The sequence below is a fragment of the Triturus cristatus genome, chromosome 6, assembly GCF_964204655.1.
Source record: "Triturus cristatus chromosome 6, aTriCri1.1, whole genome shotgun sequence".
In the NCBI taxonomy this organism is placed as follows: Eukaryota; Metazoa; Chordata; class Amphibia; order Caudata; family Salamandridae; genus Triturus; species Triturus cristatus.
This window is the reverse complement of record NC_140589.1, coordinates 657,477,310-657,500,474: the sequence shown is the minus strand read 5'-3', so window position 1 is coordinate 657,500,474 and position 23,165 is coordinate 657,477,310.

Here is a 23,165-nt window from a genome sequence, read left to right as displayed (position 1 = left end):
GGGACCCTTGGTTCTACTCCCCAAAATGCCCATCCTGAAACTGTTTCCTTACCTGTAAACTTGACACTACGTTTTTCTCCGTAGGACGGAATGGTGGGGTCTCTCTGAAAATTCTTGTGTTTAACTGTCTTGTACTGCAACACAAAGTAACTTAGTGCTTTCACCAGAGTTATCCTGTTTATCAATGTCCGGTGTTGCTTAAAATGTGTTAGGAGTGTCTTCATGCCTAATTAGAAAAGTAATCTCAAAGTAATCCAAAAGCTCTACATTTTATTTTAAGCGGTTTTGAACAGTTTACCAATCGTTTTCTCAACTGCAAAAGTAATTTATTTGTTCCTATCAAACCAATATTTATTGTCTTTTGAAAAGTAACATTATATGAAGAGTTTAACTTGCCTTCTACTAAGTAAATCTTTGTTTTAGGAAATAAAACACCAAAATAACAGCTTTTTATACAAACAATTGGCCTGAATTCAGTCTTTGAGTGTGTGACATAATTTCTTGCCTGAGTGTGTACAACAAATGCTTAATACTACCCTCTGGTAAGCCTGACTGCACAACCACACTACCACAAAAGAGAGTAAGGTACTATCTACGTTAGCCTCTGCTATAACTCTGGGAATCCACTGGACTCTGTGCACACTATATCTTACTTTGGTATAGTGTATACAGATCCAGCTTCGTACAGCAACCAATGAAGCTGCGTAAGTGCCAAACATGCTGATTGCAATTTGGGCAGGCTCAACAGTGCTCTGGCTGTGACAACCTGCAGCTTTCAGATGACATATGAGGAGCTGCTCAGAGAGAGTGAATTGCCGTAGTCAATACGGGAGAGTATCAGGCCTTGAACCACCATCCTCTGACATTCCATGGGGAGCCATTTGAGTGTCTTCTGAAGAGACCTCAGGAAGCCAAAGCAGGTGCCTGAAACCTTTATTGCCTGAGAAGCCATCATCAGATAGTTTTCTTGAATGACACCAAGGCTTTTTCCTTCAGATTTAGGAGGGGGCGCTCCCCCAGGAACGTGGGCCAGAGTGCTGGATTATTTTCAGTCACCAGTACCTCTGTTTTTTCCCCGTTTAACTTGGGGCAGCTTGTAGCCATCCAGCTGGTTACCTGTTCCAGACAGGTGGTTAGTCTGTCAAAGGTTGAGTGAGTATTGGGTGACAGCGAGACAATGATATGGGTGTCATCCACGTAAGATATCATAGTGAAACCTAAGGCACATATGATATCTAATAGAGGTTGGACGTACACATTAAACAGTGCAGGGCTCAACGAGAAGCCCTGCAGTACTCAGCACTCCAGCAGGTATATCTCTGACAAAAAAGTCCTTTCACTAACCTGAAAGCTCCTGTTGGCAAGGAACGAGGTTACCCCGTTGATTCCGATATTTTCTAACCACTGACATAGACTTGAATGGGAGACTGTGTCAAAGGCTGAGCTCAAATCCAACAGAATGCAAGAAGCTGACCCACCCATCACCTGGTGGGGGACAGAACAAGGACATACCCTCATCAAAACCACTAAGAACCTCGAGATCATCATTGACTACAAACTTGACATGTTCTGTGAACATAATTACAAAAGGGGAAGAGGTCCCAAGGAAACACCGTCTACTTTTTCAGATCAGTTACCAACTCCTTTACAATTTGAAAGAAATGCCTATTTTACACATCTTCCAAATTGAAATTCTTTATAGTCATGCAACAAATGCCAATCTTGGCCATGAATTTTCCCCAAAATTTTGCCCTGTCTGTTTTGCTGACATTAGAATTCTGGGACCCTTATCCTTGCTAAACAGGAATAAAGTGCCTGTGCTCTTCCTTTAAGCGGTACAAAAGGGGGTGGTGATGGACGGAACATCAGAACCAATCAAACACTCACACCCAGTCAACAGATTTGAGTTTAATCCATCACCATTCTTTAGCCCACTCTGCCACCCCAGTTCAGACATGGCCATATGCAAATCAGTCTGACCCTGTGCCTCATGGGAACAGTCCAGCCGAACTGCCAAACCATGCCTTCCCTGGACTGGAAACAAGCTTCCTAGGACCGGTTTCTGGCATTTCAGCCGTCTTCAGCCAGGCTTGCTTGAATCCAGTGGCAAAGTGAGCAAGGGACTCACGTCTGAGCATACCCTGCCAACTTATGGCGAACAAAGCGGTACAAAAGGGTGTGGTGATGGACGGAGCATCAGAACCAATCAAACACTCACACCCAGTCAACAGATCTGGGTTTAATCCATCACCGTTCTTTAGCCCACTCTGCCACCCCAGTTCAGACATGGCCATATGCAAATCAGTCTGACCCTGTGTCTCATGGGAACAGTCCAGCCCGAACTGCCAAACCATGCCTTCCCTGGACCGGAAACAAGCTTCCTAGGACCGGTTTCTGGCATTTCAGCCGTCTTCAGCCAGGCTTGCTTGAATCCAGTGGCAAAGTGAGCAAGGGACTCACGTCTGAGCATACCCTGCCAACTTATGGCGAACAAAGCGGTACAAAAGGGGGTGGGGATGGACGGAGCATCAGAACCAATCAAACACTCACACCCAGTCAACAGATCTGGGTTTAATCCATCACCGTTCTTTAGCCCACTCTGCCACCCCAGTTCAGACATGGCCATATGCAAATCAGTCTGACCCTGTGCCTCATGGGAACAGTCCAGCCCGAACTGCCAAACCATGCCTTCCCTGGACCGGAAACAAGCTTCCTAGGACCGGTTTCTGGCATTTCAGCCGTCTTCAGCCAGGCTTGCTTGAATCCAGTGGCATGGCTTGGCACTTCGGGCTGGACTGTTCCCATGAGGCATAGGGTCAGACTGATTTGCATACGGCCATGTCTGAACTGGGGTGGCAGAGTGGGCTAAAGAACGGTGATGGATCAAACACAGATCTGTTGTCTGGGTGTGAGTGTTTGATTGGTTCTGATGCTCCGTCCATCACCACCCCCTTTTGTACCGCTTTGTTCGCCATAAGTTGGCAGGGTATGCTCCGACGTGAGTCCCTTGCTCACTTTGCCACTGGATTCAAGCAAGCCTGGCTGAAGACGGGTGAAATGCTAGAAACTGGTCCTAGGAAGCTTGTTTCCGGTCCAGGGAAGGCATGGCTTGGCAGTTCGGGCTGGACTGTTCCCATGAGGCACAGGGTCAGACTGATTTGCATATGGCCATGTCTGAACTGGGGTGGCAGAGTGGGCTAAAGAACGGTGATGGATCAAACCCAGATCTTTTGACTGGGTGTGAGTGTTTGATTGGTTCTGATGCTCCGTCCATCACCACCCCCTTTTGTACCGCTGTGCTCTTCCGTTAAACATGTCCCTAGTGTATTGTGTAATAAATGCACACAGGGTGTGGATGTTAAATGACATGTATGGGCAGCATACCTTATTTTGCCATCCACAGGGTTCCTCCAGTGACTGGCACTGCTATAGCTGGATCCCACAAAATATCAAAGTACTGTAGCTTTTGATATTAAAGGGCTACAAAAGCAATTCAAGATCTGTTTTTCACATTAAATACAAACATAAACCATTGAAGTTTTATTTTTAAGAAATATTTAGGAAGAACATTTTTAGAAAGTTACCTTTTCCCTACATTTAATTAGCCTGCCAGCAGCTGCCCGGCCAGGTCTTAACATTAATGATGTGTGAAAACTGCTCCCTCAGCAGGACAATGCTGAGGCCTGGTGACAGTATGGGCTGGCTGTATGGAATTTGATCCCTGTCAACTCAGGAAGGACAGCTTGGGAGAGGTTCCAGGAACTTATTTAACTTGAAAGGGAGAGAGGAGAGTTCTACCCATTCATAGGTTAGTATAAGGAGAGACCCTTGTTCTCCAGTCCCACACTAGCAAGGCTCTCTCCAAACATAGTGGGAAGTTAGCTACCTCAGAACCTTTTTGGAGCAGACTCAGTCAAGGGGTCTGCTCATTTCCATGGCCATATCTCCAGAAGGCCATAAGGGCTCAAGCATAAAAGACAAAGGGATTCTCCATTTGGTACTCCAGGAGTAAGAAGCTCTGTAGGAATGGTTGTAGTGGGGCAAACAGGAACTGCTAAAAAGGTGGATATTGGCACTCCTGGGAACTTTCGACCCATCGGTTAAGGAGGGGACAGCTGTAGGGAACAGGTTTATGCTTCTGTTGGTGGGTCATGCCACCCAGAACCCTCAGACCATAACCCTCAACATTGTGACTGTGCCAATGGTGGCCTGGACACTGATCATTATCTGAGTGGGATTTCCATAGAAGGTGGAGCCTGGCAGGGGTACTAACTTGATGTTGGCATACATGAAGTTCTGTGAGATGAGTGTAGGGTTACCTAAACGTTCTACACCACTTATTATCTCCAAACCAATGGGCTTGTTGAGAAGTTACAAGAACCTCAGCAGCTCTACGACCACTTAAAATATAATTGGGATATTATACTCTCATGACTACTATCTGTCTACAGAGAGGATTCCCACAAGGAAGTGGGTTTTAAGCGCATGTAAACTCCCAATTGACCAGCCTGTGTGAGGACTACTCAGTCATGTAGAAGAAGACCTCTCCAAAAGAAGAACTCCCCAGAAGCCCTCACAGGATGTAGTTGACCTCATGTGAGCCTTCAAATCTAAAATGTGGAATACATGAAAAAGGTCAATCTAAATTTAGAAGCCATCCAGGAGATGATCAATTGACAGTATGACCAGAAGGCCACTCTGATTACAAACCTGACCTGAATGTGTGAGTCATGGAAACCATTAACTCCTCCAGGACTGATATACTGCCCTATGAGGTGAAAGAAAAAAGAGTGAGGTAGCCAATCTGGAGAACCTGCGGAATCCTAAGAACCATTTGCAATCAACCGCATGAAGCCACCGTTTGAGAACTCTGAGATAACTATGCTCCTGATAACTGAAGGTGGAGAGAAAGAGGACATTGACCCCCTTCCAGACCTCCTGTCACATAAGGAGCAAGATGGCTCAGTGCAGGGAGGGGGTAATACTCTCTTCCACTCTGACAAAGGAGCAACAGAGGAACTGCAACAGTTACTGAAACAGTTCACCTCACAGGGAACCGAAAGCCTGTAAGAAATATTCATACAGGCTGTTCGAGAAGGTAAGGCCCAAGATCAAAGATGAGGTTTCCACAATGTTGTATCTGGGATAGATTGAATGCTACAGTATTTCAGGGGCCATTAGTCTTGGTACAGAAGGGTAGCCCACCAGATGGCACACCAGAGATAATACACACCAAATCTCTTGAGCTGATAAACTCATTGACAGGTTAGGGGCTGACAAATTCAAAGTACATATTGCCTGACATCACTTCAGGGTACTGGCAGGAGGCACTAAGAGGTAGTTCAAAGGAAAGGTCAGTGTTCTTCACTCCTGAAGGACAATACCTGTTAAGGTAATGCCATTTGGTTTGCAATTTCCTGCCACCTTCCAAAGGTTGTTCAACTGGGTCCTGGCTGGATTGGCGCAGTTCAGTCTACCTATTTAGACAGCATAGTAGGGAAAACCACCTTGACCAACTGAAGGAATTCCTTTAGGCCTTGCAGAAGGCGTACCTGACTGTCACAGCCAGTAAGTAACAGATAGGGCAGGGTTCTGTTGTACCTGGGTAACCAAGTTGCAGAGGACACAGATTGCTCCTCCAACTGAAGATCCAGATCATCTTGGCCTAGGAACCCAGACTAAGGTGACAACCTTTTTGGGACTCACAGGTTTCTATGTAAGTTTGTGAAGGGTTGTGGGAGCATGGTTACATCCCAGACAAAACTCACTTATAAAAAGCAACACAGATGAGGTGATATGGCCAGAGGCTTGTCAAAAGCATTTAATACCCTGAAGGAGGTAGTGTGCACCGTGGCAGTCCTCAAGGCTGTCAACTTCAGCAAAGAGTTTGTGATGGAGACAGATGTTTCAGAGCATGCCATTAGGGCAGTTCTATTACAGCTAAATAAATTGGGCCAGGACCAACCTGTAGCCTTCAAAAGTAGAAGGCTACTATCCTGGGGACAATGGTGGAGTGCTACAGTGATAGAAGAATATGCAGTGGCCTGGTATCTGAAAAAACTGATGCTGTACCTGTTTCATACTAATTTCCTTTAGGTGACTAAATGCAATTGCTGGGAGAGAATCCCACACTGTAGAGGTTGCACATCTCACTACAAGATATGTACTTTACAGTGGAACACAGACCTTAAACTGATCAAACTAATGCTGCTGGACAATCCAGGTTTTTCCACCCCAGTGATGAAAACTCTCAAGGTGATGAGTAGTTCTCCCTATCTTCTGCTGAGGTGTAGAACCCGTGTAGATATTCACCATCTCTGACATGATTTCTCCACCATTTCTAGACATCTATGTACTTCACTCCTGCTAAACAGCAGTAAAGTACCTGTGCTACACCTTTATACATGGTTAAATTTAGGGATGGGTGATAAACTCCTTCCGCCGGTGGAGTTCACCGAGTTTTGCCCACTCCGTGTTCCGCTTGGAATGCAGAGTTCCGGCAAAACTCCACCAAACGCCGTGTGGCAGAGTTTTTTCTCGCATGCGGCTCGCCAACATTAAGTTGGTGAGCGTGAGTGAGAATTAGCATCCCCTAGTGTGATTTTCAGGTGCTGGAACACCTCCCAGTGAGACTTCTCAACACAGGCGGTCATGGCAGGCTGTGATCATTCACCCTTAGAAAGCTGCTGCTTCCATAGAAAATATATTTGAGGGGCAAAAGGAAGCAGCACTAAAAATCAGTGCAAGTAGCACGATGTGCCGAATTCCGCACCCTTGCGGAACTCTGCAGAATCTCGCAGAGTTTTTATATAACTCCCTGGAATTCAACAGAGTGAAACTCCTCATGTTCCACCCAACCCTACTTAAATTGTCTCACTCCTGAGTGACATATTTAGCATGCCTACTTTTCCAAGTACATGGTGTAAAACATTTAACCAGGGCCTGGAATTTAAAGACCACCTGTGGATTGCAGCACCTATTACTGACAGGCACTTTTGATACGGATTTCTATATTAACAACCGCTTGCATGACGAACAACAATATAGACTTTGGCGAATTGTGACCAAAATGTTGAAATAACCAAAAGGGGCCAATGTAACATGAATTTGTCTTTTGTGTTTTGGGAACAATCCAGGACTGGATGTGTGATCATGACATCCTCAGCCAGTTCCAAGCTGGATTTCAAAGAAAATTTCTACCACAGACCAAGTCTTTCGGTTTTTGGTGTTATACTGGAGAATGGTCACAATTGGCAAAAGCAACCTTTATGTTGCCTTTGTAGACCTTAAGTCAGCATTTGACTTATTCCTTGGAATGGTCTAAGGGAGGCTCTCTCGGACACTGCAATGCCTCCCAATATTCTTGCATTAAGCATGTGCCTGTATGAGGGTAAATTTGGGCATGTCAGGTGGAGAGCTTAAGGGCAGATGACAGATAAGATACCTGTATCCAGGGGTGTGTGCCAGTGTTGTGTACTGGTGACCACCTTGTTTTTGCTATTTATTAACAACATAGTCCCTTTTCTGACTCTGGTAGACTCAGACACTCCAATCTTGGCAAAAATGAAAGTACTGATCCTGTTATTTAGGGACAACACTTTGTTGATTTCCAAGACACCGAGTGGGCAGCAGAGACGCTTTGACAAGTTTTTTCTCTCCCGTGGCTTGGGGATCAATACATCCAAAACTAAAGTAATGTTATTCAATCCTCTCAAATCATTTAAAGCGGATATTGCCTTGAGTTGGAGAACGCAACTGCTTTCCTAGGAGTGACGATTTTAGGGGGTTTGACATGGAAACCCCACATTTCCAAAGGCAGACATTAAATTAAAACAAATCTGGGGCACCTTAATCAAGAAATACTCCTCCTCTCATACAAAACCAATTTGACCTGCCCTCCAAATTTACGTGGCCAAGTTCTCTGGATTTGCCCTTTGCGTGTGAAATTATGGGGGTTCTCTAATGTTGAGGAGTTATCCAGAGTAGAAAATATATTTGTGAGGAATCTAGTTGAGTACCCCGTTGTACCCACTTTTCATGGACATGGTGTAGGGGAGACAGGGTTCTATGTGCACACATTGCTATGTTAGCATAAGCGCTTTAGATGCAAAACGCCATCTTGCCCCTTTTGCTGCTTTTACACACAACACTGCAGGTAGCTGTTAATACAAGAAAAACTGCTTGCTTGCTTTTTCTTCACATGAGAACGGTCTGTTGTTCACATCCCTAGACGTGCACCGCGACCTTAGTCTGAACACTGTGTACAGAAGCCGTCCTTTCCAGACACAGAGAGCAGAGCTGATCCTGTGATGTGATTCACCTTAGCTGATATTTATAGTATGGGGTTCCCCATTCAAGCCTAGAGACCTTCTATTAGTTTCATAAAACGAATTTACTAGTGAAGGGAGGGTGTTTGTTTTCCACTATCATTTGTAATATGATTTCTCCCTTCATTTTCTATGGTATTATAACAATGCTGATGGTTTTGTTTTTAATCATTTGTCTGCTTATGTTAGCCAAAGTACTGCACCTTAGAGCACGTAGTTAAAAATAAACATTTTAAACTTTACCGTGTCTCTGATTACTCTTGTTGTGGACTGATATGAGAATAATAACGAAAAGGTGTTTCTGATTCCCACCATTCCTGAGAGTACTCTAAGTTGCTTGTTCTGGGTTGTCTAATCATTGGTAGCTTCGAGATGATAAGGAGAATGAATGAGACACTGATGCTAGTCGGATAGGGGTTCTGGGTACTGAGGTGAGTTTTTTGGTACACCACAATTTACTGAGGTCCTGGTTTCCTGCGCATAGTTCTGTGCATGAGCAGAATCCCTGCAACATGGCGCACCCAACATTTTGGTCTTATGATTGAGACGCCTTAGTAGTGCTTATATTAGTCCACAATACCCTCACTCTTGTTTCCGGTTGACGGAAGTGACGGTTTAAACCTACCTAAATAGTTAATGTATAGGTTCTCTCAAGCTTGACAATTAAAAAGGCGTCATTTTATCTTATACCCTTTTTGTGCTACTGTTTATATAGATTGTTTTTCTTCTCTGCTTCCTTACGGCTGAAATCGCTATTGCAGCGCATAGTCGCGCACCTCTCCGGCGTCAGTTGACGCAGTTCGGGGTGCCTGACGATGGGATGTCTATTATCTTTGTAGTGAGTGCCGATGCATCGCTTCCCTATGAGTTATTCTACTCTTGGGTTACTTTGCCGGCAGTGAATGCGTATGATGATACGTTTCACACTTACCCTCCTACGGCAGTCCTGGCTAATTACACGCCGTATAGGACGCAGGAAATTCCAATTTCTGCTTGGCAGCATCGTATTTGGTTCAATGGCGCCCTCCCCGACACGGTTACACCAGTTCATTCGGGTCCCTTGTCCATTCCAGGGCCCACTTGGCCAGTCTTGGCCGGGTTTACACCACATCCACGTTATTTGCAAGCTCCGGTGGATGACTTAAGTCAGCTCCATACCGCCTTAATTACGGTACATAGGGCTTTAGTGCAATACGTCTCACACAATGTCCAGGTGGGGGCACCTGGTGTTGCGGCGCAACCAGCTGGCCCGGCCGGGATTACTATTAGTCCCATCATGGTTAATTTGGTTATGGGCAAGCGCCCCCCAGAATAAGGACGATATGCCTTATTGGCTTGCTGAGAAATTTGACCAGCTCGAAGCAGTATTTCCGAATTCTACTCCTGTGGAAAAACACAGGAACCTCACCATTAGTTTGCAGAAAGACTTAGGGCCAGATGTATGTAATTTCGAAATACCGAGTCCTTAATAGCGAATTTTACCGATTCGCTATTAAGAAGTCGGTATTTCCGATGTAGGTAATAAATCGCTAAAAATTACCGAATCGGTAAAAATCGGTAATAATTAGCGATTACGTAAAAATCGCAAAAAAAAAAATACCGATTCCCCATTACCGAGTCGGTATCACCGATTCCTTAATACAGATTTGGTAATTAGCGATTCGGTATTTTAAAAAAATCAGAAAATGTTGAATCAGCCAATCCTGTGCTTCCTCATTACCTCAACCAGGAAGTGGCCACACCCATGCACCTGCACTGATCCTGAAACTGTGGGCGAGGCAGGGAGCACAGCAAACAACCCAGGAGCAACTCTTTCAAGTTTTTGCTGACATCACAGCCAAGTTGTGGACAAACAGGAGAGGGAAAAGGAGGAGGCTGAACGCAAGAGGAAACACAAATTTAGTGAGAGGGAGCTGGAGGTCCTTATTGAGGAGGTTACTAAGGACCATGACAAACTGTTTGGAAAGTACTCGCTGCACGTGCCTGAATCTCAGAAGAGGCAGATATGGCTGTTCATCCAGGAAAGGATTAATGCCATCGGAGTAACCCAGCGCTCCATTGAAGAACTTAAAAAACACTGGTATGACCTCAGGAAGCGTGCAAAGGAGAGGCTGGCAGAGAGAAGGAAGCAAGCCAACCAGACAGGTGGTGGGAGAAACACAGCAGCTGCACCAACTGCACTGGATCTTCTGGTGGAGCCCACCCTCCATCCTGAGAGTGTGAGTGGAATTGGGGATACAGACAGCTCAGCCAGAGTTGGCAACAGGCAAGGTAAGATGCATGCACAGCATGCTGTGCCCCCCACTCGCTAACCCCAATCCCCAATCCCCAATGAGGCAGTATGAATCCCACTCCAGTACATGTTTTACTACAAACCTGCAATGCATTATTGGAGATGTCATGTGACACACATCAGCAATTAGCAAGCAGAGGACAGTCAGTTTGATTGGCAATGGCAATCATGACATTTATTATTACGCAAATGGTGCCAGACAAGTGAGCAAATGTACATTCTGTCTCCACAGGCGAGCCATCGTGCAGGGCTGCAGCAGGGGACATGGGAAAGGCACCCAAGAGAGAGGTAACACAGGAGGAGGAGGTCCTGTCACCTGCAGAACACACCACACCACCACCAACACCACCATCACCAACACCACCATCACCAGCATCACCACCGCCACCATCACCGCCACCATCACCGAGAGCCAGGAGGCATACTGTGGCTAGCCTCCAGCAGATGGAGGTGCCCGAGGATGACAGCATGGGAGGTCAACAGTCCATGGTGGCAGAGGATGCCAACAGTGCAGGCACACAGTCCCCCACCGAGCGTGCCCACACAGGTGCCAGACGCCGCAGAGCAAGAGCAGCCAGTCCAGTTTCACAGGGCGATGAACAAAGTGTATTTGCAGGTCTTGAGGGGAACATGCTCAAGGTGCAGCGCCTGCAAGGCAAAGCAATAAGATCAGTCCAACGTCAGATGGTACACATGAATAGACACATGCTGCAAATCGAGAAGGGCATCAGCAGCATGAATAATACTGTGGCTGAGGGCATGAGGGACATGTCTGAGGCAGTGAGGCTGCTGTGCAGCAAAATGGATCAGGACCGTTTGGCGAGGCGCAGGGAGAGGCAGAAACTTGACAGCTACACTAAGACGGTGAACCGCCTCTCCACTGCCACATCTCTGCTCTGCAGGCGCTCGGTGGCCATGCAGGAGGAGATGGCCCACTGCAGTCGTGACGTGGCAAGGGGGTGGTCACAATGACCAGTGCACTGAAAGTGCTACAGACAAACCAGATAGCCACTACATGTGCAGGTGATGGGGGGATAGTGAAGAGGCTACTAGCCGCAGTAGCATCACGCCCCCTATTACTGAGTCCAGGAGGCACAGCGAATGGCACAGTGCTGCCACAGGACAGACTGTCAGGGAGGACAGTGTGCCCAGGGAACGCAGCAGTGCTGCACGTGGGCGCAGGAAGTAATGCCAGCCATCACATGGTATAGCAAAATGGGTGATGTAACCTATTTCGCCTTTGTAGTCTGCATTGCATATTGGCCTGGCATATTAAGCCCTTCATGTTGTGGCGGTGTGCTATGCTAATAAAACCCCGTCACACAGTTACAGTAACTGGCTGTGTCTCCTTACTTACTTAGAAATAGTTGCATGTGATCTCAGCCTGTCTGTGTCTCCCATCTGGTGCTGCTGCTACACCTGCTGCACTGTGCTATGGCTGTGGACAATCCTTACCCTCGTCCTCGGAGTCAGTTAGTTCCACTGCTGTTTCTTTCTTTGTGGCAAGGTTATGCAGCATGGCACATGTTGCTATTATTTTACAACAGATGATGGGGCGGTACTGATGTGCACCTCCACTTTTGTGGAGGCAGCGGAACCTGCTTTTTAAGAGTCCAAATGTGCGCTCCACAACGTTGCGCGTAGTTCTGTGTGCCACATTGTATCTTCTCTCACTTGGGGTGGATGGGTTGAGGTATGCAGTCAGGATAAATGCCCACACGTCATATGCGCTATCACCTGAGTGAGAAAGGAAGTGCCATTAATAATAGTCATCAACACATTCATCCAAGGTATACATCAGGGTGTATCACATTGATTTACCTAGCAGGTATCCTTCTTCAAATTCGCCCCCCGCCAGACGTGTGGAGATCTCACTGTTCCTGAATATGTAGGAGACATGGGTACTCGCTGGAAATTTGGCTACTATGTCAGTGATGATGTGGTCTGCATCGCATATTACCTGCACGTTGATGGAATGTAGAGATTTGCGGTTCCGATATATGTACTCTGTAGCTGCAGGTGGGCAGATTGGTATGTGTGTCTCATCAATGCACCCTATTACATGTGGGAACTGTGCCTTTTGGTAAAAATCCATCTTTGTGTTCTGCAGTTCCGCCTGTGTGCTGGGGAAGCGTATGTAGTGATGCATTCTTTGCATCATGGCATCCAGGAAAGTGTTGAAGAAACTGGACAGGCAACTCTGAGACACACCACATGCCACAGCTATCACCCCCTGGTGACTACCTGATGCAAGTAGGTGCAGGCTACAGAGCACCTGAACATGTCTTGGTATAGCATGCGCCCTTGGTGTCTGATGCTCCAGGAGTGGGTGCAGGTCCTGTATCAGGTCTAGGATGGTTTGGGGTTATAGCCTGTACCTCTCATGGATTTCAGCCTCAGTCAGTTGGAACAGTGTAACCCGCAGTCTGTACACGCGCTTCTCCCGTCTCCAGATCCTCAGTCCTGCTGCTTGCATACATAGCCACCTTGCAATGACGTAGAGGGCCGCCATTGGGTTCACACTGTTGCATTTTGGGGCTGTTTAAATGCAGTGCACCTGATTACCACCTGCTTTGAGTCAGTGGTAATTAGCGACTCCTAAGTACCGAAAAATGGAAAAATCGGTATTACCGATTTTTGGTACATCGATTTGCGAGTTTTTAAGGATTTCTTATTAAGCGAATCAGTATTTGGGGGTTTCGGTGTCTGCTAATCGCAAATTAAGGAATCGGTAACTGGTTTGCCTTATTTTTACCGATTCCTTATTTGCCATGGCGTTTGGTGTTACCTACATTGTACATGGCTAAATACCGGTCGGTAACACAGAAATTCCCAGGTTTTCAGCGTTACTGACTGGTATTTAGACACCTACATCTGGCCTCAAGTCCCAGAGGTAGCTGATTGTGATAACTGGGGTAAAGTGTTTGCGACAGTCTACTCGAAGTGCTTCTGCACCCCGTCTATAGCTGTACTGCCCTCCGTGATCAAGCGTGTTCAGGATCAACACGGTCCGGAGGAGGCGGTTGAGTTAGGGATGAGGCCTTTTGTTGGCGTGTTCGACGTAGTGGCCACACTCATCATTGCTAACGTCAAGGGAGATGCGGTTAACTTTCAAGTGTCGAATGAGCTGCGCCTCGTCGCCGACGTCGATAAACCCCAGCAGTTACCAAAGATTATTGAGGAGGCTTATAAGACCATTGGCTGCAATAGTTTAGGGGTTAAGCCTTTTGTTCAAACAACAACAACGCAACCGCAAGCTAAGACGGGAACGTCTTCTAAAGACGACCGTCCAGCTTTTCCTAAACAAAATTGGAAAGCTAAAAAACAGGGGAAGCAGCAGCAGAAACAGGGGTCTTGTCCTGCTTAGCCAGTTCAAACGATTACTGAACGCACATATGATTTGAGCGTTCTCACTAGGATTAGGTCTCCTGATAGATTTCACGTTCCTGAACAACGTTCTCCTCGTTCTTCACAGGAAACATCGGTCTCACAGTCCGGTGGAGGTGAACGTGGCAAAGGTTGGGGTGCCCAGCAAGGACGTGAGCAGGCCCGCCAGGCTGACGTTAAATGCAAGCAGGACGAATTTGCACGACAACGAACCCCGTTTCAAAAGAAGAAAGCTGCTGCACTAACAGCGAGGTATGCCACAGATAGTGAGAACGCAGCTTCGGAACCTGACATGGGCACTAATGCTGCTAGACAGCGCAGCGGAGCTTACAGTAGTGCGGCAAGCACTGCGTCCATATCTGAAGACAACAGCAACTGACACATTCATTACTGTAGAAACTGCTGATACTAGAGTGGCTCCCCCTGTTAGACTATATGACATAGTCCTTTTAATTGAAGGTGACATACAACGTAACATATAAGGGAGTTTTGGGGAAAATCTGACCTCTACATATGATATTCTGTTAGCAGAGGCAGACTGGCACCCAGCTTTCCTTTTGGCCTCTCCTAGAGGGGAGGAGGTAATTCTCCCATCTTTCGCACACACTGTGCCGAAGGATCAGGCTCAGAACTTTGCAGAAGAGTGGGCTCAGGTACTTGCTCCGGCATTGTACCGTACTCAGGTTGGGTTTGATAAGTTGTCGCCAAGCCATAAGATTCCATTACGGTCTATGCCCCAGCCACAACCCCAATATCCCATGCGCCGCGAAGCTAGATCTCACGGCGCAGAAATCCTTGAACAATTGGAATATCAAGGTGTTATTGAAACATGTGTGTCACCCATGAATAATCCTCTTTTCACTGTAACTAAACCTGATGGGTCGTACCGCCTAGTTTTGGATTACCGGCTTTTGAACTCATATTGTTGGACGTGCGCGGTACAGAATACCCACAGTTCTGCCCTAGTGGATAGTCTCATGAGAAAAAGGTTTAAGACCACACTTGACATCTCCAATGGTTTTTATAGCCACAATTTGTCCTCTATTAGTAGTCAATGGACAGCTTTTACTTCTGGCGGCAAACAAAAACAGTTTAAAAGATTAGCCATGGGCCATAAAAACAGTCCAGGTGTCTTTGCCGCTCGTGTAGTCTCTCTGTGAGAGATCATTGACCCTGATGTGTACTCGTATGTTGATGATCTCTATCTCACAGATGACGAATTATGGCCGCATCTGTGTCGCGTTGACCGCATCATTGTCATGTTTGCAGACTTCGGTTACAAATTCAACTTTGCAAAGTCGCACATTGCAGAGTATACAGTGTTGTTTTTGGGCTATAAACTCAACAACGAAGGACGAGGTTTAGCACCTCACTTCCTGGAGAAGTGCGCATGCTTGCGTGCTCCAACAACTCTGAAAAAACTGCAATCTTTGCTGGGTTTTTTAAATTTCGGGCGTACTTACATTCCCGATTATGTCCAGCGTATCAAGCCGCTATATACCTTGGTACAACCTATTTTTTCCAAATGGAGCTGGCTGCCAGAACATTCAGCTATCCTGCAATCTTTGCTGGCTGATCTTCTTGCTTCAAAATACTTACTGATGCGTGATAACCACACTAACCTGGTAATAAGAATTGTGCCTGGCGCAGTGGGTTTCAAGTACTTAACGTTCAATGAGGGCGACACAGTCCCCATTGCTTACAAATCACACTTGTACACTTCGGCTGAAATGCGCTTTTCTACTGTCGAAAAAGTTTTGACTGCAGTGCAGATGGCAATTCTGAAGGAGAGAGCGCTGTCGCAAGGGAAACGCATGTTGGTTGTTACACCATATCCTGCCCTAGAGGCAGTGACGAAAGCCAGTGTACCTAATTCTAAAGCTTTGCATCCCCGTTGGATACAATGGGCCACTTCTTTGACATCGCTGGATGTCACTTACATCTTTGATGTCTCATTACAGACTCAGGAGTACTTGCAGTATGAATTTGCTCATCCAGCTCCTCTGTCCTTGCGCCCGCTTGAGGATTACCATTGTGTCATTTACACTGACGGTTCGGCGCAACCGGCGACGGTTCTAAGTATACTTATTCGGCGGCCTGCGCAATAGTAGCTGGTACTTTCGTGAATGGTGAATTCAAATCTGTTGTCGTGCACACACAGACATTGGGTGATTGTACCGCCTAATTGGCAGAGCTTCGTGCTGTGGTGCTTGCACTGGAGTTTGCTGATCCTCGAGTTACTACCCTTATAGTGAGCAACTCTTTTTACTGTGTTCAGTCTTTCAACGACAATTTATTATTTTTGGTCTCAAAATGAGTATCGTGATTACAAAGGTAGCACAATCAAGCATAAAATCCTTTGGGTTCGAGTCGCAGACCTTAAACAACGTCTGCCGCTCAGAAACAGCTTAGCTGACGAAGCAGCGAAAACAGCAGTGGTAACATATCTAGTGTTAGAATCCGAATTCTCTAGTCAGCACAGGTAGGTACCTGGGACACGCAGAGAGTCCTTCTTCCAGTCAGGGTAGGGGGGCACACTCTAACAATAACCCCTGCTCACCCTCAAGGTAGCTTGGCGCGAGCAGAAAAGTCCTGTCCCAGAGCGTTTAGGTTAAGCGTTGGTGAACACACACACAGTAACTCAGTGACAACCCCACAAATGGACTCCACACTGGGATATATAAAAAATAACACTTTATATATATAGTTTAGGCTTAGCACAAGACCAGATAACGTTTAAACGGCCCACAATGCTTATTAGACAAAGAGATCTTGGTTTTAGCGTAGTTTTAAAGTTCTGTGCGCTTCGTTCCTTTCCGTACGGTACGTACACTGTAAAATCTGCTTGGGAACGGGTCTCACACGCACTGTAGGCGCTTCGGGATGAAGCGTACACCCTACGGTGTGAACAGGCACAGTACCTTTATCTTTTGGTGCGTTCATCACGGATGCTGCGCTGACATCAAGCGCGGTGTACGGTGCGTTGTCCTCCTGGTGCGATGCGTACTACGGTACTTTAGACCTTGGGCATGCAGGGCTTCAGGGGACGGTGCATAGATACGGTGCTTTCAATGTTCGTCGCGGCATTCGCGCCGTACCGGGAGTTCGGCAATCTTGAGTTGAAATGCTGGACACAAGCGAACAGTACGCTCCGCTCAGGGGAGATGTATGTGACTACCGGATGCACCGCAGCCTTTCCAAAGCAGGGGAAAGGAGCGTACCCTGGGCCGTACGGTTCATAGGGGATAGAAGCAAGTACGGTTCACAGTCCTTCCGTTACGGTGCGAGCTACAGCTTGTAGGGACCTGTTAGTCGCGTTGCTCAGGCCGGACAATACCTTCCTTTGCGGTGCGAGCTACGGCTCGTAGAGGGGCCTCAGACGCTTTGTTCGGGCGGACAGCGGGATACCAGCTTGCAGGGGGTACGCTGCCATCAGCGAGACGTGCGCAGCAGTTTGAGTCGAAGATGCGGGGAAAACGGTCCGTTTTCCAAGGCGATCTCACGGCGGTGAAGTCCACTGGTCCTGGGACTTCGTTCAGGGGGCAAGCTCACTCACAAGCCCTTGGCGATCTCTCAGCACAAGTCAAATAAAAGTTTCTTGAGTCTTTTCTCCCTCTTCTTCAGCAGCAAGGCAACTGCTGCAGGCCAATCCCCCAGGTCAGAGACAGTACTCCTCCATGCAGCTTTTCCAGTTCCTTCAGGTCAGACAGAGGTTTCTTGGCAGGACAGGATCTAGTTTCTTAGGAGCAGGGCTCCTACATTTATACCACAAATCCTTTGTTCTCCCAGACCAGGGGGTCCTTGCCTAGTTCAGTCCAGTTCTGGAGCACTTTGTTGATGTGATGCAGGCTTCTTCTTTCAGGGTGCAGGGCAGAGCCATCAGACGCTCCACAGGGGGCGGAGCTAGCATTGTGGTGGCAGAGCACAACCCTATTCAGAGTTCAGGTGTACTCCTCCCACCCATCTATATGTCAATCGTTCTTTTCACCACCAGGCTACCTAGCCCTGCCCATCTGGGTTATCCCAGCCCTGTCACTCACAAAAGCCAGACAGCAGATACACATCACGCAGAAGCGGGCTGAAATGGTGAGGCAAGCAAATGCCAACTTTCTAAAAGTGGCATTTGCAAACGCAGAATATTAAAATAAACCTTGTTATAAGATGTACCTTACTATTCTGAGTTCAGGCATACTAAACTCGATTTTCTACCATTTTCCCCGGGCCTGCTAGGATCATAGGATGTAACAATCTTAACAGCCCATTCTGGCCTATGAGAACAGGGTAGCCTTACAATAGTGAAAAACGAAAATGGCTGTAATTCACTATTAGGACATGCCACACACATCATGGCTTGTCCTACCTTATGCTACAATGCACCGGCCCTTGGGCCTACCATAGGGGTGACTGATATGAAGTTAAGGGAAGGTTTATGGACTGGCAAGTGTGTGCACTTGTCCAGTCAGCATCTCAGTACCAGACTGCACGCAGGTTCTGCAATGGCAGACCTTAGGCATATTTTTACCAGGCCACGTCTGTGGGTGGCACAACCAGTGCTGCAAGCCCACCAGCGGCATTTGTATTTACAAGCCCTGGGCACTCCTGGTGCACTTTACTGGGGTCTGATAGTAAACCAAATAAGCCAATCATGGAATCAAACCAACATATACATTTACAATGGGGAGAGCATATGCACTTTAGCACTGAACAGCAGTGGTAAAGTGCCCAGAGTCATAAAACAGCCAACAACAGGTCAGAAAAAATGCAGGAGGAAGGCAAAAAGTTTAGGGATGACCCTGCAAAAAGGGCCAAGTCCAACACTACCCCCTTCCAGCCAAAACGCAGGGCAGACCAATCACCACCGTGATGGTCTTCCCTGCTTGGGGCGATAGAACAAGGACCTGGCCCGCAACTGCAGGGGCAGACTCCAGTTCTACGCCAATCTGAACCTAATCGAATCCCTCTGTCCATACTCTCAGGGCCCACCAAGTCAATCCATGGGGAACCCTTCTCCTCACCTGTGGACACCACCTGTGCAGCACCTAACCTTAACTGGCTCACAGGTGCGTCCCAACAGACAGCAAAATGCCACAGTGGCTACTGACAGTAGTCCGGGATGAGACCCCGGCCTTATGCCTCTCAGGGCTCTCAAACCTCTGTGGCGCCAGGGAGCGGGGGGCAGTAGCCCCAGGTGCTTGGCAACCTTTGTCCATTCTCCCTCCTGTCAGGTCAGGTATGACATCCTGGCACTGACCCACGAGCCCCAGGCCTGTACCTGGCGGCTGGACCAAAGACTGGGGTGGCTTCTCTCACACACGGTCCTCCTCCTCGGGGCTCTGTACCCTCCGACCCGGAGTGCTACCCCCTTCCAGAATTGCCAGGGCACCTGTGGCAGGTGTCCTGCGCAATTCGGCCACCAGTTCAGGGGTTCTATCCTGCAACTGGGCGTCCAGGTCAGGGGGGACACCCTGAACCTGGCCCTCCAACCTAGGGTCTAAACCCTTCAGTTGAGCCAGGGTCAGAGGCGAGGACTCCCTCCCTCTGCACCCCCTTCCAGATGGCTGTACCCTCCCACCTGGAGTGGTAACCCTAGAAGCAACATGGGTCAGGACACAGATTACAGTTGTCCCACCCTCCAGGTCAGATAACGCCTGGACCTGGCTTCCCAACCCTGGGACCAACCCATGCGGTTGAACGCTCGCCTGGTGCACCAGGACTTCCCGGGGAGCACGCATGCCCCCCGAGGGTGACACATAACTCATGTGTCGTGTGACAGTCTGCCTGGAGCAGGTCTCCCGACCTCTGTCCATCTGACAGTGCACGAAGATCCCCCAGGACAGAAGTGGTGTCACCATGGTCATTCACTGGTGACGCAGCCCCTCTGGCTGGCCCCTGACCCACTGGTTCTTCCTCTGGGAACTCTTTCCCCCTCTCACCCCTCAATCTGGACTTCTACACCCTCCGAACTGGAGCGCTACTGCCAGACACCAGAACTGAGGGAGGCCTGCTTACAGACACTCCCCATTCACCAGACACTAGGGGATCCCGCACAACGGGCAGCCCCTCAGGACAGACTATTCTCCCCACCTGGTGTTCCCTTAAAGAACCATCCAAGCTCTGAGACTGAGGTTGGGCACTACCGGGACGTAACCCGTTCTCACTCTTTCCCCTTAAAGACAGGACGTGAGGCCCTAAACCCCTCTCACTACTACAGGACCTAGTTGGGCTACTCTGAGCCACTTCCACCACACTGGGTTTGAATATACCTGAACCACTCCTCTTGGGATCACTCCCCAATGCCATTCCAGACCCTCTGGACTCCACCAAAAGGTCTGCCTCCAATGTGAGCTCCCTGCGGTCAGAGAACTCACTCTCCCACAGATGTTGGCATAGCTCGGAAAACAGGGACTTACAATATGCTCTCCCACAATTGGATCACACAGCCCCCTAGCAGGGTTAACCAAACTATCCTTCACCTCACCATCCAGTGCCTCACACACGTACTCCACACCACTCTCCTGAGACTGGCAAGACAGTATCTGACTGTCTCTGTCATACAACCCACACTCTTCTGGGCGGTCTTCACACTCACATACCAGGACTTCAATTTTGGGGGAACCCCTCTCCCAGCACCTCTCATCTAGAGTCAGTAGAGTGTCCCTCCCACCACTAGAACCATGAACCCCTGCGCCAGTTACCCTATTCCTCTCAGGGACACTGCGCACTACTGGAGCTACCTCATGTCCTTGAACCTCCCGGTGTATGTTAACCCCCTCCTTCAAGTCAGGTGCCATGTCTCTGGGTGTGTGTACTACTCTCTCAGCACTAGGAAATTCAATATTGCTGCCACCATCTGAGCTGGATTCCTCCTCCCACTTAGCAGAGCTCAATCTCTGAGCTACACACATTTCTTGTTGCTGGACTGAGACACTCATGGTCTCAAGCCTCTCGATCTCTAAGTTAAGCTTCCTCATTATCAAGTCATGCTCCATTTGCATTTTCTTTTCTTCCAAAACCAGCTTTTTGCTTTCCAGCTCCAGTTGCCCATTTAGTTTAGCCATCTCTATCTCATGAGCTCTGGTTTCCTTCCTGTCGGCCAACTCCTCTGGCGACAGGCCTCTGCCCAAGCTAGCGATGCTCTCTGCCCGCTCAATTTCCTCCACCTCATCAGAGTCTTTTCTTGACTCCATCCAGGCCCTCAGCGCCTTGTAAAGATCTACTTTGAGCTTACATCCAACAGTGGGGACTTTGAATTTTCTGCAGAAGCCCTTCAGCTGGGCCTTGGTGTAGCTCTCTAATCTCTCTTCTTCCCATTCCACATATTCATTTTCAGAGATGAGGGATGCTGCCCTTTCCACAACAACTGAACCAGGCATGATTTCTTTAACAACTGGCGATTTCCAGAAAAAATGTGAATTAGAAGTAAGTGGTTGCGCTATTGGCCTGCCTTCACTATGTGGCGTTCACCGATCACTGTGTATATATCACAAACGCAAATTCGTAATCCCACCGGTGCCACCAATGTTAGAATCCGGATTCTCTGGTCGGCACAGGTAGGTACCTGGGACAAGCAGAGAGTCCTTCTTCCAGTCAGGGTAAGGGGGCGGCACACTCTAACAATAACCCCTGCTCACCCTCTAGGTAGCTTGGCACGAGCAGACAAGGCCTCTCCCAGAGCGTTTAGGTTAAGCATTGGTGAACACACACACAGTAACTCAGTGACAACCCCACAAATGGACTCCACACTAGCATATATAAAAAATAACACTTTATATATATAGTTTAGGATTAGCACAAGACCAGATAACGTTTAAACGGCCCACAATACTTATTAGACAAATAGTTCTTGGTTTTAGCATAGTTTTAAAGTTCTGTGCGCTTCGTTCCTTTCCGTACGCTTCGTACGCGGTAAAATCTGCTTGGGAACGGGTCTCACACGCACTGTAGGCGCTTCGTGATGAAGCGTACACCCTACGGTGCGAACAGGCACAGTACCTTTATCTTTTGGTGAGTTCGTCACGGATGCTGCGCTGACATCAAGCACGGTGTACGGTGCGTTGTCCTCCTGGTGCGATGCGTACTACGGTACGTTAGACCTTGGGCGTGCAGGGATTCAGGGGACGGTGCATAGGTACGGTGCTTTCAATGTTCGTCGCGGCGTTCGCGCCGTAACGGGAGTTCGACAATCTTGAGTTGAAATGCTGGACACAAGCGAACAGTTCGCTCTGTTCAGGGTAGACGTACGTGACTACCGGATGCACCGCAGCCTTACCAAAGCAGGGGAAAGGAGCGTACGCTGGGCAGTACGGTTCGTAGGGGATAGAAGCAAGTACGTTCCACAGTCCTTCCGTTACGGTGCGAGCTACGTCTCGTAGGGGCCTGTTAGTCGCGTTGCTCAGGCCGGACGACACCTTCCTTTGCGGTGCGAGCTACGGCTCGTAGAGGGGCCTCAGACGCTTTGTTCGGGCCGGACAGCGGGATACCAGCTTGCAGGGTGTACGCTGCGATCAGCGAGACGTGCACAGCAGTTCGAGTCGAAGATGCGGGGAAAACAGTCCGTTTTCCAAGGCGATCTCACGACGGTGAAGTCCACTGGTCCTGGGACTTCGTTCAGGGGACAAGCTCACTCACAAGCCCTTGGAGATCTCTCAGCACAAGTCAAATAAAAGTTTCTTGAGTCTTTACTTCCTCTTCTTCAGCAGCAAGGCAACCACTGCAGGCCAATCCCCCAGGTCAGGGACAGTACTCCTCCATGCAGCTTTTCCAGTTCCTTCAGGTCGGACAGAGGTTTCTTCTTGGCAGGACAGGATCTAGTTTCTTAGGAGCAGGGCTCCTACATTTATACCACAAATCCTTTGTTCTCCCAGGCCAGGGGGGCCCTTGCCTAGTTCAGTCCAGTTCTTGAGCACTTTGTTGATGCGATGCAGGCTTCTTCTTTCAGGGTGCTGGGCAGAGCCATCAGATGCTCTACAGGGGGCGGAGCTAGCATTGTGGTGGCAGAGCACAACCCTATTCAGAGTTCAGGTGTACTCCTACCACCCATCTATATGTCAATCGTTCTTTTCACCACCAGGCTACCTAGCCCTGCCCATCTGGGTTTCCCCAGCCCTGTCACTCACACAAGCCAGACAGCAGATACACATCACGCAGAGGCGGGCTGA